We start from the raw sequence: 16,368 nt of genomic DNA on the forward strand, positions 1-16,368 counted from the left end.
GGGCATAGCAAAGGTGGGTCTTGGGCGTGCCTAACACATGGGCGTCCTCGACCCATAATTGAAAAAAAAGGGCATCCCTGACGAGCACTTGGACAACTTGGTCCTTTTTTTCTTATGACCAAGCCACGAAAAGGTGCCCGAACTGACCAGATGACCACCGGGGGGAATCGAGGATGACCTCCCCTTACTCCCCCAGTAGTCTCCAACCCCCTCCCAACCCTCAAAAAAAATGTTTTAAATATTTTTTGCCAGCCTCAAATATCATACCCAGCTCCATGACAGCAGTATGCAGGTCCCTGGAGCAGTTTTAGTGGGTACTGCAATGCACTTCAGGCAAGTGGACCCAGGCCCATCCCCCCCCCTCCTACCTGTTACACTTGTGGTGGTAAATTTGAGCCCTTCAAAACCAACCACAAACCCACTGTACCCACATCTAGGTGCCCCCTTCACCCGTAAGAGCTATGGTAGTGGTGTACAGTGGTGGGTAGTAGGTTTTGGGGAGGCTCAGCACACAAGGTAAGGGAGCTATGTACCTGGGAGCAATTTCTGAAGTCCACTGCAGTGCCCCCTAGGGTGCCCGGTTGGTGTCCTGGCATGTCAGGGGGACCAATGCACTACGAATGCTAGCTCCTCCCATGACCAAAGGGCTTGCATTTGGTCGTTTCTGAGATGGGCGTCCTTAGTTTCCATTATCGCCGAAAATCAGAAACGACCAAGTCTAAGGACGGCCATCTCTAAGGATGACCTAAATGTCAAGATTTGGGCATCCCTGACCGTATTATCAAAATGAAAGATGGCTGCCCATCTTGTTTCAATAATACAGGTTTCCCCACCCCTTCGCCGGGACGTCCTGCGAGGACATCCTCAGGAAAACTTGGCTCCCCTTTCGATTACGCCCCTCTGTGTCTCCCTTCACTGACATAATTTCTCCCAAATTATTCTTTGGTACCCTAGTTCCTTCCTTTAGTTTATTCAGAATTTGATATACCGCTTTGCCAAACAGATCACAGTGGTGTGCAATAAAACCAATAACTTTATAAAGTGAGGAAAGAGAACTACAAGAATCAATTGGAAAGAGATAAGCAATCATTCTCATACATAAATAAAGTTTCCAGACGTCCAGGTTTGGCCTTCAAAAGCATGTCGAAAAAAGTGAGCCTTTAAGCAGGCTTTAAATCTTCTCACACTTCCTTCAGCATGATGGGTAAGCGGAAGTTGGTTCTAAAGATGAAGAGCTAGGTAAAAGTAAAGTGGAGTCCTGAGTGGTAACCCAACAAGGTTTGGAGAGGTGTGGAATAACAATACAGTAGTCAGCAAAGAAATGAAAAGGTCTATTGGGAACATAAGGTGAAAAACTGCAAGGAAGCTAGGGATCTGTTCATGATAGGCTCAGTGAAAGAGAAGCAAAATTGTAAAGTCAATATGAAATTTTATTGGAAGCCAGCGAAAATGAAAAAAAGAAGGCTGAAATGTGATCATGGTGAGGGGCGTTGACCAAAAAGAGAATTGTCATATTCTGCAGCTTTCAAAGACACATCAACAATGTATTAGGAAAACCAGCATAGACAACATTGCTATAGTGTAGGCTAGACATAAATAGAGCATGCATAAAAGAGTAAAGAACTTTGTCCTCAAAGAATCATTTTAAAATACATATCAGATGTAGGGTATCTCCCACACATCTTCCTCGGTGAAGACTGAAACAAAGAATTAATTTAATCTTTCTACTATGGTCTTGTCCTCCCTGAGTGCCCCTTTTATCCCTCAGTCATCTAGCGGATCAACTGATTCTCTTACCGGCTTCTTGCTTCTAATATACCTAAAAAAGCTTTTAATTTGTGTTTTTGCCTCCAACGCAATCTTCTTTTCAAAGTTTCTCTTTGCCTTCCTTATCAGTGCTTTGCATTTGACTTGCTATTCTTTAAGCTGTTTCCTATTTATTAATTATTTATTTATTCCACATGCTTGTCATACCGCACGGAGCCTAACGTAGCAATGCAGTTTTCAAAAACAATTAAAAAGCAGATAAAATCAATGATTAAAAAAAAAAAGAGAAAAGAGAGGTAACTGCATGAATAGGATTGCATAAAACACAGTCCTACCTTTATGCAGTTCACCTTATGCACTTAACTGTCTATATTTTCACCGGCTCTGTGTACTCAGAAATTTAATGCCAGTGCCCAGACATGGCCCAGCACTGAATTTCCAGATTTAACACTGGCGGTGGGCAGCAAAATGTGGATCACTGCTGGCTGAATATCGGACCTATTTATTTATTTATTAGGATTTGTTTACCGCCTTTTTGAAGGAATTCACTCAAGGCGGTGTACAGTAAGAATAGATCAAACATGAGCTGGAGGCAATTAAAGCATTAAAAATATTCGAACAACAACACAAAGTATGGCATGGTATACTACTTGCAATGACAACACGATCCTGCTTATAATCGAACGAGAAAAACGCCCAAGTTCCGACCTAAATCGGGAGATGGACGTTTATCTCACAAAAACGAATAAAGCGGTATAATCGAAAGCCGATTTTTGGACGTTTTCAACTGCACTCCGTTGCGGATGTGGACAAAGTTGATGGGGGCGTGTCAGAGGTGTGGCGAAGGCGGAACTGGGGCGTGGTTATCTGCCGAACAAAGATGGGCGCATTTCACTGATAATGGGAAAAAAGTATGCGTTTTTAGCTAGAATTTAGGACACTTTTCCTGGACCCTGTTTTTTCACGAATAAGGCCCCAAAAAGTGCCCTAAATGACCAGATGACCACTGGAGGGAATCGGGGATGACCTCCCCTGACTCCCCCAGTGGTCACTAACCCCCTCCCACCACAAAAAAATGATGTTTCACAAATTTTTATTTTCACCCTCAAATGTCATACCCAGCTCCCTGGCAGCAGTATGCAGGTCACTGGAGGAGTTGTTAGGGGGTGCAGTGGACTTCAGGCAGGTGGACCCAGGCCCATCCCCCCTACCTGTTACAATTGTGCTGCTTAATGCTTATTAGTCGTCCAACCCCCCCAAACCCACTGTACCCACATGTAGGTGCCCCCCTTCACCCCTTAGGGCTATAGTAATGGTGTAGACTTGTGGGCAGTGGGTTTTGAGGGGGATTTGGGGGGCTCAACACACAAGGGAAGGGTGCTATGCACCTGGGAGCTGTTTTACCTGTTTTTTTGGTTTTGTAAAAGTGCCCCCTAGGGTGCCCGGTTGATGTCCTGGCATGTGAGGGGGACCAGTGCACTACGAATCCTGGCCCCTCCCACGAATAAATGTCTTGGATTTATTCGTTTTTGAGCTGGGCGCTTTCATTTTCCATTATCGCTGAAAAACAAAAACGCCCAGCTCACACATTGTTGAATAAAACATGGGCGTCTATTTTTTCCCAAAATTCGGTTCGGTCCACCCCTTCACAGACCCGTTCTCGGAGATAAACGCCCATGGAGATAGGCGTTTTCGTTCAATTATGCCCCTCAATATGTACTAGAACATTATAATTGGTAGTGAAGGGCAAGGCAAAGTTGTAACATATAGATGAGTAAGAAAGTAAGAAGAATTAGAAAGTAAGGTGATTGATCTGAAGAAAGTTGCATGTGAGGTCAGAGAGATGGTTAAATTTTATCTCAGCTAGGGTAGGAGTGGATAAACATGTCCCGCTGCAGTAAGTGCAGCCCTAGTCAATCCTTGTGTGTGTGAGTGAGACTAACAAGTTAGTTACTTCTTCCGTTAAAGGCTTGGTTGAAGAGCCAAGCTTTAACCTGCTTCCTGAAGTAGAGGTAGTCTTGTGTTAAGCGGGGCCTTTCAGGCAATGCATTCCAGAGTGTGGGGGCCAATCCAGAGAAGGCTCACTTGCGGGTATCACATTGTGTAATATCTTTTGGAGAGGGTGTAGTTAGTGAAAGTCCTTGGAAGGACCTTAGTGTCCTTGGTGGTGTGTGGAGGATCATCCTATTCTTCAGATACTCGGGGTCATTTCATTCAGGGCCTTGAAGATCAGACATAGAGTTTTAAATTTAGCCCTGTATTGTACTGGTAGCCAATGAAGTTTTTGCAAAAATAGTGTGATGTGATCAAGTTGCTTGCAACCTTCTATGAGTCTTGCTGCTGCATTCTGAATCAACTGGAGCTGGTGCAGGCCCTTTGTAGTCAGACCATTGTATAGTGCATTGCAGTAATCCAGTCTTGATGTTACCACGGCATGCACAACTGGGATAAGATTTACCTTCTCGATATAAGGAGAGAGGCAGCATAGCTGTCGCAAATAGTAGAAGCAGCTCTTGAAGGTTGCTTGGATTTGGGGAATCAGAGTAAGTGCTGAATCGAACTGTATTCCAAGGTTTCTGACTTGTGATTTGAGGGGGAGTTCATACTTCCCAAAAGGGATTTTGATGTCAGGTATGTATCCACTTGTGTTAGGGACCCAGAGAAGCTTGGTTTTACTTGGGTTCAGGCAAAGTTTGTTGTGTTTAACCCATTCTTGAATTGATGTTAGACAAGTGATCAGTTTATTCAAGGCTGTAGGTTCAATGGGTTTGAGTAGCTGCACATCATCCGCATAGATGTAGAACTGAGTGTCCATTGACTGAATCAGCTCAGCTAGTGGCTTGAGGTAGATATTGAACAGAATAGGTGACAGTATCGATCCTTGTGGTAACCCGCAAGTCAGTGTCCATGGTGGTGATGAGTTGCTGCCAATCATTATGGATTGTTGCCTGTCTGATAGATAGGATCTGAACCAGGCAAGTACTGTTCCATTGATACCTGTTTCTGTCAGTCGTGCTAGCAAGATATCATGATCCACAGTGTCAAAAGCTGCTGAGAAATCTAGCAGTACTAACATTGAGGCAAATCCCTTGTCTCGGTTTCTGTGAAGATCATCTAGCAGGGATACGAGGACCGTTTCTGTTCCATAACCAGCTCTGAATCCATATTGACATGGATCTAGCCAGTTACTCTTTTCTAGCCATTCATTAAGTTGAACACAGACTGTTTGTTCTATGAGTTTCCCTAGAAACGGGTTGTTGGATACTGGCCTGTAACTTTTAAGTTTGTCCTGGTCAAGGTTGTTTTTCTTCAGCAGAGGGTGAACCACTGCCCTTTTTAATGCTGTTGGTAATTGCCCATTAGAAAGAGAGGTGTTCACAATTTTTGTGGCACCTTCTATAAGGCCCATACTTGCTTGCTGCACTATCTTTGATGGGCAGGGATCGAGGGAGCAGGTAGCTGGTCAAAGGTCTCTTAGGATTTTGTCCTATGTTACTAGAGCTTCCATTTTTATCATTCCAGAAACCTCAGGTGGGACAATTCCATGATAAACTGGTCAGTAGGACCCAATGTAGGAAGACAGACTGAATCAGCTGGATAGGCTTCTCTCTATCCTTTCCTTTACCCCCAAAGGTAGTTTATAGTTTATTTAGACTTGCCAGACCGCTTTAACTGTCCAAGCAGAGCAAGGTGGTGTACAGACTACAATAATTAGAAAAAAGGAAAGGAACTCCATTAGCAATAGTAAAGTAATGAGACACAGAAATAATGTAAAAAGAAAAGGGGGGTCAAGGAGGCGGGGAGGGGGTAAACATTTTGAGGGAAATTTAATCAGCAGCTGGGTGCACTTCCACCATTTTCCCCACACCCTTCCCCTCCAGACATATAAAATAAAAGCTACAGTTTTGTGGGTTAATGTGCACACTAATAGTGGGCTCACCCTAGTATTGTCATTTTTAGTACATAGCTGGTTAAATGACATTTTAATCTGCACATTATACATTTTTTGTGATGTACACACTAAGGACTGGATTTAATAAATGGCTCTCAAAAAGGGGCCCCAAAAAATCAGCACTAAGGGCTATTCTATAAAGGGTGCACATCCTTTACAGCAGTGTTTCCCCAAGTCCGGTCCTAGAGTGCCCCTTGCCAGGTTTTCAGGATATCCTCAATGAATATGCATGAAAGCGACCTGCATATAATGGAGGCAGTGTATGCAAATCAAGTTTACGCATTTTGTATTGTGGATATCCTGAAAACCTGGCTGGTAAGGGGAACACTAGGAGTGGACTTGGGAAACACTGCTGATTATTTAGTGCTAATTCCAGCGCCCAACTTTGGGCATCAGACTTACGCCTGCTGATACCCGGTATAAATGCTGGCACCCAAGATGGGCACACTGACCTAGTTCTCCATAACTACACATGCAACTTTTTAGAATGCCCCTGACACACCCGTGCCCCTCCCATGGCCATACCCTCTCGTAACATTCACGTTATGGGAGTTTGGTGCCCTGCTGTATAGAATAATGCACAGCCAGATGTGCATACAAATTTTAATGGGTGCTAATTAATATCAATAATTGGTTGTTAGCATCCAATTATTGATGGCTCAGAGCTCGTTAATCAATTAATTTGCACACACACACATATTCCTACATTCTGTATGCTTATTTCTAGGGTAAGCAGTATAAAATGTATTGTACTTGTTTGGGATCTTGCCAGGTACTTGTGACCTCGATTGTCCACTGTTAGAAACAGGATGCTGGGCTTGATGGACCTTCAGTCTGTCCCGGTATGGCAATACTTATGTACGACTCATATAGCAGGCTTTCTGTTGCTGTCTTCTGTCAAAGTCCACTGTGTATGAGACTGTCTTTTGTTGTGACTTTAACATACATGGGACATTTTCCTAAATCTATATAAAATGAATGTTTTTGTCCAGTAATGTAAAGGGTATTATTGTTTTATTTGTTTGTTTGCTTTTTCTTTGTTTGTTTGTTTGTCTCCTCCTATTGACCCATCTGGGGATGGGTAATCTGGTGTGAGCATGCTTGAATAAGACAGTGGTGATTGAAGTGTAGGCAAGTAGTAATTTCTTGCTCATGGTTGGAGTTCACATCAGAAAACTTTCTCAGTGTAATTCCAGATTCTGGCGAGCAACTGTTTGAGGGATAATCAGTGCCATACATGTTGTAAGTCTTGTTGAACATAATAAAAATGCAGAGCAGGAGCCTATTCACTTTTCTGGTGATACACAGGATCATTAAGCCATGTTTATTAATTCAGAGACTGATCTAAACACATTAAAGCCATTCCGAAGCAGGTGCTCAGTGCTGAGCTTCAAGAATGTCAATATAGAATATTACATAGAGTATAGTTTTCACAATTTCAAGCTTCTATGATAGTTTGGGCTTTCACATTGATTTGTTCAGAATATCAGCAGGAAGAAAATAATGTACTTCTTCCCTTTTGAGGAAGGGAATTCAAGACTTTTGGAGAACAATTCGTAGATATTTGGGAACTCTTTTGGGTCATCGGATACCTTTTTCCTGGAAAGGGATTGTATTAAGAAAGTGGAAGGCTTATGGAACTCAAGGTAGAGGTTCTCAGCTATTCCTTAGCAAAGCATATATACTGGGGGAAAATATATATTACATCACTGGTTGTAGGATATATCCACCCCTCTCATATTGGTATTGGAGAAACAGGCTACATGCTTTAATAATGTGGGAGACCGAAGACGCAAACAAGACTCATAAACAACAAAAAGCTGCCTTGTCAGTCTGGAACAGCTACTTGTAATCTCTATCACTCAGGGCGAGGAACATGGTACTGAACAGATTTTGGGGTATGATATGATATGATATGCTACCCTATTGTAGGAGTTCTTTAGGGTGAAGGTTCTTGGGGGGGCGGTTTTGGGATGGGTAGTGGAAGGATGTAGGGTCTATTTCAGTACACTCCAGTTTGAAGGTCATCATAATTACGTTTTGAACTCCAGTTTATAGATGGGTTAAGTGGGATACGGGAGAAGTAAGATAACTATAAAATCAGGATCACAGATCTACTTGTTCCTTGGCTTGGTTATGGCAATCTGAATACAATTGATTGTTCACTGTATGATTGCATATGTTGTAATGTGTTGCAATAAAGCTTGTTGTACAAAATTGATCCTGAATAAAAACTGTTTAAAATTAATTCTGAGGCTCATATTCAAAGGGTTTATGCTCCTAACTTTAACTTTCAATGGGACAGAGGAAAGATTAGAACTGATTTTCAGCACTAGGCACTTAAATTAGGCCCATCATTTTATGCAATCTAGGCATAACTTTTAAACTCCTCCCTTTAAGTGTATTTTCAGCAGAAAATGTAAACTCATATGATTGACTGAAACTGGGGGACACATTTAGGGTCCTAACTCAGTTTCATAGCCAGAGCCTAAGGTAGGTGGGCACAAAATTTTCTCCACCCACCCCACTCCCACTCTCTGCCCTCTGCCCCTCAAAATATAAATACCCGATGAGATAGTGGGGATCACTAAGTCTTACCAGCTGAAGGCCTCTTCTCCCTTTGGCAGCCAAAGCTCTTCCAAGTGACATCTTGCAGCAGCCTGGTGACATTGCCACAGACTACCGCTGGCTCTGGCTGCCAAAGGGGGAGAAGATCTTCAGCTGGCAGGACTTAGAGATCCCTGTCAGCCACAGCGAGAGCACCACAATTTTGGGTGGGCGTGAGTCCAAATTGGGTGGGCCCCAACCTACCTAGGCCCACTTGTTGGCTACATTACTGTCCTAACTTATGAGCCTACATTTAGGAGCTCAGCCTTTAAAAAAAAAAAATCAGACCCATAGGATTTTAATTTTTTTTTAATCTCAGTCAACAAGTATCTTTCTGTCAGAAACTTTATGAATCCCAATATTAGGTGAACTGAGTTCTAAATACAGGTAGAAAAAGTTACATCCCAGTATGTTGAAACCTACTCTAATACAATAAATATATATATTTTTTTATCAACTTCACAGCTTTCTCTTTCTCATTTGTAAAACTGGTACAATCAAAATCCTCCTCTGCCTTTGTTCTCAACACCTCATTTTCAGCCTGACTGTTCGTCTAGGCAGGTATCAAAGCAGTATTCTTTTGGAACCCCAGGGTATGGCTCTCTAAAGCGCCAAATTCCATGGGAATCATTTCACTAGCTTTTGTTGAATAACAGCTGGAATTCCTTTTATCTTTGAATTCTTCTGAGTACTGTGTCTGAAACGTTCCGTTCCGGCCTCTGCTGGCCCAAAGAGTAAGTCAGACTTGGAAATCATAGCTGGGCCTCAAGTATGGCAACACATCACTCTGTCACTGAGCAATCAAGCTGGTCTAGTTAATACCTTGCTTGAAGATTTGCTTATGTGAAAAAAAAAAATATATATATATACTTATTCACATAAGCAAATTTTCAAGCAAGGGTATGTGTCTCCAATCTTGAGGGAGACAAACCAATCTAGATTTGAGGCTGATTATAATACTCAAATTAATCTTTTTCTAGAGCAAATGTAAGTAAATATATCACTTGACTATTCATTGTGGATGTTTTTGAAAATCACAGCTGTTTGTCATGCTCAAGGTCCAGAGCTGCACATCATTGCCCTAAAGATCTAATTCACTCAAGTTAATCTGCAGGATGACTTAAATTTCCCAGCAAGGTCTTTATCTTGACTAATGAAGATAGAAAGGTATGTTTTTAAGGCTCTTGTGGGGCTGCAGAGGAGCAGGCAGCAAGCTTGTAAAAGTTGAAGTATATGAAAGCCTCTGACTACTAATAGCATTAGCTCTTTTATCCCATTGCATTTACAGATGGAAGGTACTCAAGACCTGAAGTTCAATTATACAGTAATACTGTTATGACTAAAATACTGAAAGGCCCCAAGCATCTTATTGTAGCAGAACACTATTGTAGAACTGAGGTTTCATATTAAACTCAAGGGCATCGCTTTGTCTGTACCTCATACAAAATGTACTGTCACAGTTCCATTTAATTCATTTCTTTATACACCAAAACTCCTGTGGGGATAGGTCTGTTTTATCAAATTTCTCTTAAACTGTGTATGTCTATAAACATTCTAGTTCTGTGGGGCAGAGGGTTTCAACCATGTCCCACCAGCAGCGGAATGGGGTGGGCCACAAAAGCCATGGCCTACCAACTCTGCCCCATACAGTATTTCAACTAGGAAGTTTGAGAGACAGAGGTAGACTTGGCTTATTTGGCGCATCCAACTCAAGGTGAGTGACCCCTAGTCAGTTGGGTTATCAGGGTATCCAAAGTGAACATGCATAAAGATAGTTCTGTTTATTGCCACTAAACCAGCCAAGTGCTGACTCTGATCCCAAAATTCTGCCAATAGAAGCCAGTTTCACGGGGGCGTGTCGGCACCGTAGCGAAGGTGGGACTGGGGCGTGCTTAAGAGATGGGCATCCTCGACGGATAATGGAAAAAAGAAGGGCATCCCTGACGAGCACTTAGCCGACCTTACTTGGTCCATTTTCTCTTGCAACCAAGCCTCAAAAATGGTGCCCGAACTGACCAGATGACCACTGGAGGGAATTGGGGATGACCTCCCCTTACTCCCCCAGTGGTCACCAACTCCCTCCCACCCTAAAAAAAATTTTTTTTTAATTTTTGGCCAGCCTCAAATGTCATACACAGCTCCATGACAACAGTATGCAGGTCCCTGGAGCAGTTTTAGTGGGTGCAGTGCACTTCAGTCAGGCGGACCCAGGCCCATCCCCCCTACCTGTTACACTTGTGGTGGTAAATGTGAGCCCTCCAAAACCCACCTGAAACCCATTGTACCCACATGTAGGTGCCCCCATTCACCCCTTAGGGCTATGGTAGTGGTGTACAGTTGTGGGGAATGGGTTTTGGGGTGGCTCAGCACCCAAGGTAACGGAGCTATGCACCTGGGAGCAATTTGTGAAGTCCATTGCAGTGCCCCCTAGGGTGCCCGGTTGGTGTCCTGGCATGTGAGGGGGACCAGTGCACTACGAATTCTGGCTCCTGCCATGACCAAAGGTCTTGGATTTGGTCATTTTTGAGATGGGCGTCCTCGGTTTCCATTATGACCGAAAACTGGGAACGACCATTTCTAAGGTCGACCATCTCAACATTTAGGTCGACCATCTCTAAGGTCGACCTAAATGTTGAGATTTAGCCATCCCCGACCGTATTATCGAAACGAAAGATGGACGCCCATCTTGTTTCGATAATACGGGTTTCCCCGCCCCTTCGTGCGGCCATCCTGCAAGGACGCCCTCAAGAAAACTTGGGCGCCCCGTTCGATTATGCCCCTCTTTGGGTGCTAACTGGACATTTTCAGCAGTACTATAAGGTTAAGTGGCACTGAATATGGTCAATTAACACCAAACAAGTGATTTAACCAGCTAGGAGCCATTTCTGGCCAGTTAAATCACTTTGAATATCAACCCCAGCAATTTTAGACAAACTGCTACTTAAATGTGTAGAGATGCTGCATGGAGAGTTTTAACGGAGCCCTTTATAGGGAATGTGTGCATTTCCTGTTTTGTAATAGCAAATGCAAATAACTTCAGTGAATATGCCTATATATACTTGGGCCAATTTTTGCATATATGCAGGGCCCTTTACACTAATGCTTAGCACGTGCTACCAGAATTAGTACATGCTAAATGCTTAGCAGCCCATTTTATACCTGTGGGCTCGTGCTAAGCTTTAGTAAATGGACCCCATACATGTGTGTGTGTGCCATTATTCTAATCACTTAGTCAATATTAAGAAACACAATTTTCTTAAGTTGAGGCAGCGGAGATTTGATCGTACTATCTTAAGAATAGCTGATGGTAAGAATAATGTGCTGACTAAATCTTCCTTGATCCGTCAGCATTTTCAATCCTTTTATCAATCTTTATATTCTGCTGACCCCACGTTACGTCCAGAAGCCATTGATATCTTTTTGCCATCCTAAGGTCTCCCTTCATTGACAGAGGAGCAACGTAGTTTGTTAGATGGCATTATTCAAGTAGATGAAGTAGTTAGGGTTATTAAGGATTTGCCCACTGGAAAAGCATCAGGGCTGGATGGGTTACCAAATGATTTTTTATAGATCTTTTAGAGGAGAGCTTGCCCCTCTTTTGGCTGAGATTTTGAATGCTGTGCGTGATGGAGAAGTTCTACCTCCATCTATGATGGAAGCTTGAATAGCAGTGATCCTGAAGCCTGGTACAGATAGGACAAATTGTGCCTCCTATCGTCCTATTTCCATTCTCAACTCTGACATTAAAATCATAGCCAAAGTTTTAGCTAATTGTTTAGCAAAGGTTCTCCCGGATATTATTCACCCTGATCAGATAGGTTTTGTACTTCATAGGCATGCTAAGGATAATGTTCGTCGTATGGTCAACTTATTGCACGTCACTGAAAAATCGGATATATCATTGTGTTTGTTAGGGTTGTATGCTGAAAAGGCTTTTGATCGAGTTCATTGGCCTTTCATGTTTAGTGTTCTGGAATGTTTGGGTTTTGGAGAGGGTTTTAGAGGTTCGATTCAAGCACTTTACTAGTCCTCTAGAGCTTGTGTACAAATAAATGGAGGGAATTCTTCTGAGTTTCCTTTGACAAGAGGCACGCGGCAGGGATGTCCACTTTCACCTATGCTATTTGCTATGGTGATGGAACCCCTTGCTTGTACTGTTCATTCTAGTCCAGATATTACGGGCATTATTGTGAGGGACCAGGAATATAAGTTAGCTTTGTTTGCTGATGACATTTTACTTTCCTTAACCAAGCCGTTACTCTCCATGCCTAATCTAATTAAACTCTTAAGGGATTATTCTTCAGTATCAGGATTTAAGCTTAATATGTCTAAATCGGAGGCCATGGCTATTGGTATTCCTAATTCTACTTTACAGTCTTTACAAACTCATTTTTCCTTTAAGTGGGTATCCCGGGGAATTAAGTACCTGGGGATTTCACTCACTAAGAGTTTTGCTGATTTGTTTGCAGCTAATTATCCTCCTCTTTTGTGGGAAATCTACAAAGATCTGGACATTTGGGGTTCAATTGAACTTTCTTGGTTTGGTAGAATTGGTACTTTAAAAATGAATGTGTTGCCTCGTTTGATGTATCTTTTCCAGGTTCTTGACCCCTTTTCGTTTGCATCATATGTTTCCAATGATATCGCCTTTATGCTGGAGGGGTTGTGGTCAAAGGGGTACTATGGGCCATCTATGGTGGTCTTGTGTTAAGGTGCGAGCTTTTTGGAAAGCAATTCAGCATAGACTCCAGGGTTGGCTTTCTAAACCCATTAGGTGGTCTCCTGAATTTTTTCTGTTTCCCGGAAAGCCTCCAGGCCTTACCACATCTCAGTCACTGCTGGTTCGACATGCTATGTCAGCTTCTAGAGTTACAGTAGCTGCTTATTGGAAGGCTCCTCAGATTCCTTCTTTGATAAAGTGGTTGAATACGTTGTGGTATATCTGTGAAATGGAAAGATTGAGGGCTATTCATTGTAAGACTTTATCTAAATGGGAGGTGGTCTGGGAGCCTTTTATTTCACATTGTTCGTTTTGAGTACAGAAGCTTAAGGGGAGATGGGATGGTAGGGTTTTTTTTTAATAGGGTTGGGGTCTTGTTTCATAAAACTTGTTATAAACTATGGAAGTTACTAGTTTGTGTTATTTCAAGTATTTAAGGGACTTTTGAATTGTTGCTATTTTCTTGCTGTTTATTAATGCTTGCATATGTTGATGTAATTGTTTTCCTCTCTGTTTATGCATTGTCTCTAATTGTTTAATAAAGACTTCAAAGAAGCACAATGCCAAATAGTATCTTAATAGTGGGTAATTGAGCTCAAAGATCTCGCCGGTGACTCTTTAATTTTATTTTATTTTTTCAAAATAACATCACAAGCATATGCAACGTAGAATTTACATGTAGCACATTACAAGCCAAACAGAGAGGGTAACCAGCATACATAAAAAGTACACAAACAAAAAAGCAACACTGGGCCTTCAAGACTGAGACAACAGGAGTGTTTTATTAGTGAATAACCCGACACGGGCCGTGTTTCAGCGTAAAACAACGCCTGCTTCAGGGGTCTAGCAACATGTTTTGTTGCTAGACCCCTGAGGCAGGCATTGTTTTACGCCTTTTGAGATCCACGCAGTCCAATTTGCACGCATTGCATTGTAGAATATGCTTAACAAGATATGCATGTAAATCCTAATTAGTGCCAACTAGTACTGATAATTAATAGTATCCAATTGACTTGTTACCCAATTAAGTTCCACGCACAAATTGGCTACATGTGCCGATTTGTGTGCAGAACTCTAGTCACCATATATAGAATCTGGAGGTTAATGCTTAAATGTTAAAATCTACTTAGCTTTGTTTTCATACAATGTGCTGAACTATTTAAGGACCCTCACCCTTTGCATTGGGTTTCTTAAGATTTACTAATTGGGATTATTGTTTTTTCCCAGAGTTCTGGGTATGACTCCTAAAGTTTTCCTCAGAAATATCTCCTCAAATTATTACTTTAAAAGGAGTGAAGCCTGTGAAGACTGGGATTACTTTAATCAGTGGGATTTGAATTAGAGACTTAAGTATATGTATTGTTAAATAATTTCTGGTTTTTAAAAGAGAAAGAATGTAATCAGATGTATTATTTCTAACTAATATTGGACAATAAGTATGTTTTCAATGAAATGATTTGACTATACACCGTATTGGCCTTGAAGAAGCTAACCAGATGATCAATGTGGAATAATGAATTAGACAAGTAATATCTGGGGATAATCAGGTTAATACCAGATTTTTTTTCTGTTTACTTTTTAATTGATCTCCTTATCTTGTTTCACTCTCCCTATTTAGTGGTCTAAGGAAAAGAATAGAATTGCCTGACTGAAATAATTCCTACATATTACTTTCTCTGTATTTCCAGCAAGTTGTTTTATCGCTTGTAAAAATTTAAATGGTTATAAATAAAATAAAATTTAAAAAATGAAAAAAAAAAGATTGACTAATTGGATGATAGCCCCACCTATAAACTTTAGGACTGACAAAGATTGATTAGTCTAACATGATCAGCCCAATTTCATTAACAGCAGTTAGCGTATCTGGGTTTAAAAAAGGTTTGGACAAGTTCCTGGAGGAAAAGTCCATAGTCTGTTATTGAGACAGACATGGGGAAGCCACTGCTTGCCCTGAGATTGGTAATGTGAAATGTTGCTATTATTTGGGTTTCTGCCAGGTACTTGTAACCTGGATTGGACACTGTTGGAAACAGGATGCTGGGCTAGATGGATCATTGGTTTGACCTAGTATGGCTATTTTCTTATTTTCTTATGTTCTTGGACCAGTTGCTTTAAAAAGCAGTCATTTATTACATCTAGGAATTTTACCTCCCTAGTGCTCCCTGATGTAACATTTATCCAGTCAATACTGGGGTATTTAAAACACCCATTATTATACTGTTGCCCAATTTACCAGCTTTCCTAATTTCTATAAACAGTTCTTCATCTGTCTGCTTTTTTCTATTCTGGCAGATGGTAGTACAGCCCTACCAGTATACTACTTCCCTTCACATATGGAATTTTTATCTGTTGGAATGTAATTGTATTTTACATGCATTGCCTGTCACCTATTATTTCTCTGTGATTACTCTGTGACCTCTGATGTGAATTACTTAGTGAGGTCACACAGCTATGCAACTTCCTGTAGGGGTTAGATGCAGCAGATGCAGCACATGGAGCACATGGAGCTCATGATCTCTCCTAACCTGAGAGGATCTACTATGGTGTGAGCATCCATTACCATCTAAGCACATGGAAGGAGCTGATAATACAAATGTATAGTAATATGTATATATAAGCCTGTCTGATTATAATCTAACTACAAACTGTGAGTAAACAGATGTTTTGTTACTTCAACTTTAAAGTGACTCAGCAGTGAATTATTCAGGGGTGAATGAGAGAGAGATGAAGAAAGAAATTAACATTTCTAAAGCTGAAGCTGTGTGTACTAAAATCTGTTAATTATTTACTACAAATAATCCAACAAAAGGGTTATGGGCCCAGGGCTCAGGAATTGAAAAAGAAGAGAAATATTACCAGGCAGAAAAAAAAGCCACATTTTTCTCTTAAGTTTTAAAGGAAAGATTCAGTCTGTCTCTCTCTCCCCCCACACAGCAGACAGAAGGCTAAGAAAATGGCTGAGGGAAGAAATTCACCATTGTTCTATTCTCTCAAGGTGCCTAAATTAACTGAGTTTAATTATCGGCAGTGGGAACTAAGATTCATATGTCTCCTTCGAGCAAAAAGATTAAATATATGCTTAGACCAAGACAGAACAGCTGAAAATATGGCTGAATGGGACAATGCAAACTATTATGTGAAGTGCATGCTTTTGGAAGCTCTCTCAGAGAAACAAGCCATATTAGTGGAGGGAAAAGATACACCAAAGGACATTTTATATAAACTGAGAACTATGTATGCAACTACATATGCAAAGCAGCAACCAATTTGGCTGGCAGAGTTGAATGAAACCAAATTAAGGGATAAAAGTAAATGTAATGAT

The 16,368-nt window shown here is 41.4% G+C and overlaps 1 protein-coding gene and 1 long non-coding RNA gene across 6 annotated transcripts in view; both read left to right on the plus strand.

Annotated features, from left to right (window-relative positions):
- The window catches only part of PLCB1 (phospholipase C beta 1), a 1,287,346-nt gene that overhangs the window by 1,200,954 nt on the left and 70,024 nt on the right, over window positions 1-16,368 (plus strand). The window lies entirely within an intron of this gene.
- On the plus strand, window positions 5,039-13,218 carry LOC115465670. The gene is made up of 3 exons (XR_003941446.1): window positions 5,039-5,049; window positions 8,718-8,722; window positions 13,058-13,218. It is a non-coding gene; the product is annotated as an uncharacterized LOC115465670 (long non-coding RNA).

This window comes from Microcaecilia unicolor, chromosome 3 (genome assembly GCF_901765095.1).
Source record: "Microcaecilia unicolor chromosome 3, aMicUni1.1, whole genome shotgun sequence".
NCBI lineage: Eukaryota > Metazoa > Chordata > Amphibia > Gymnophiona > Siphonopidae > Microcaecilia > Microcaecilia unicolor.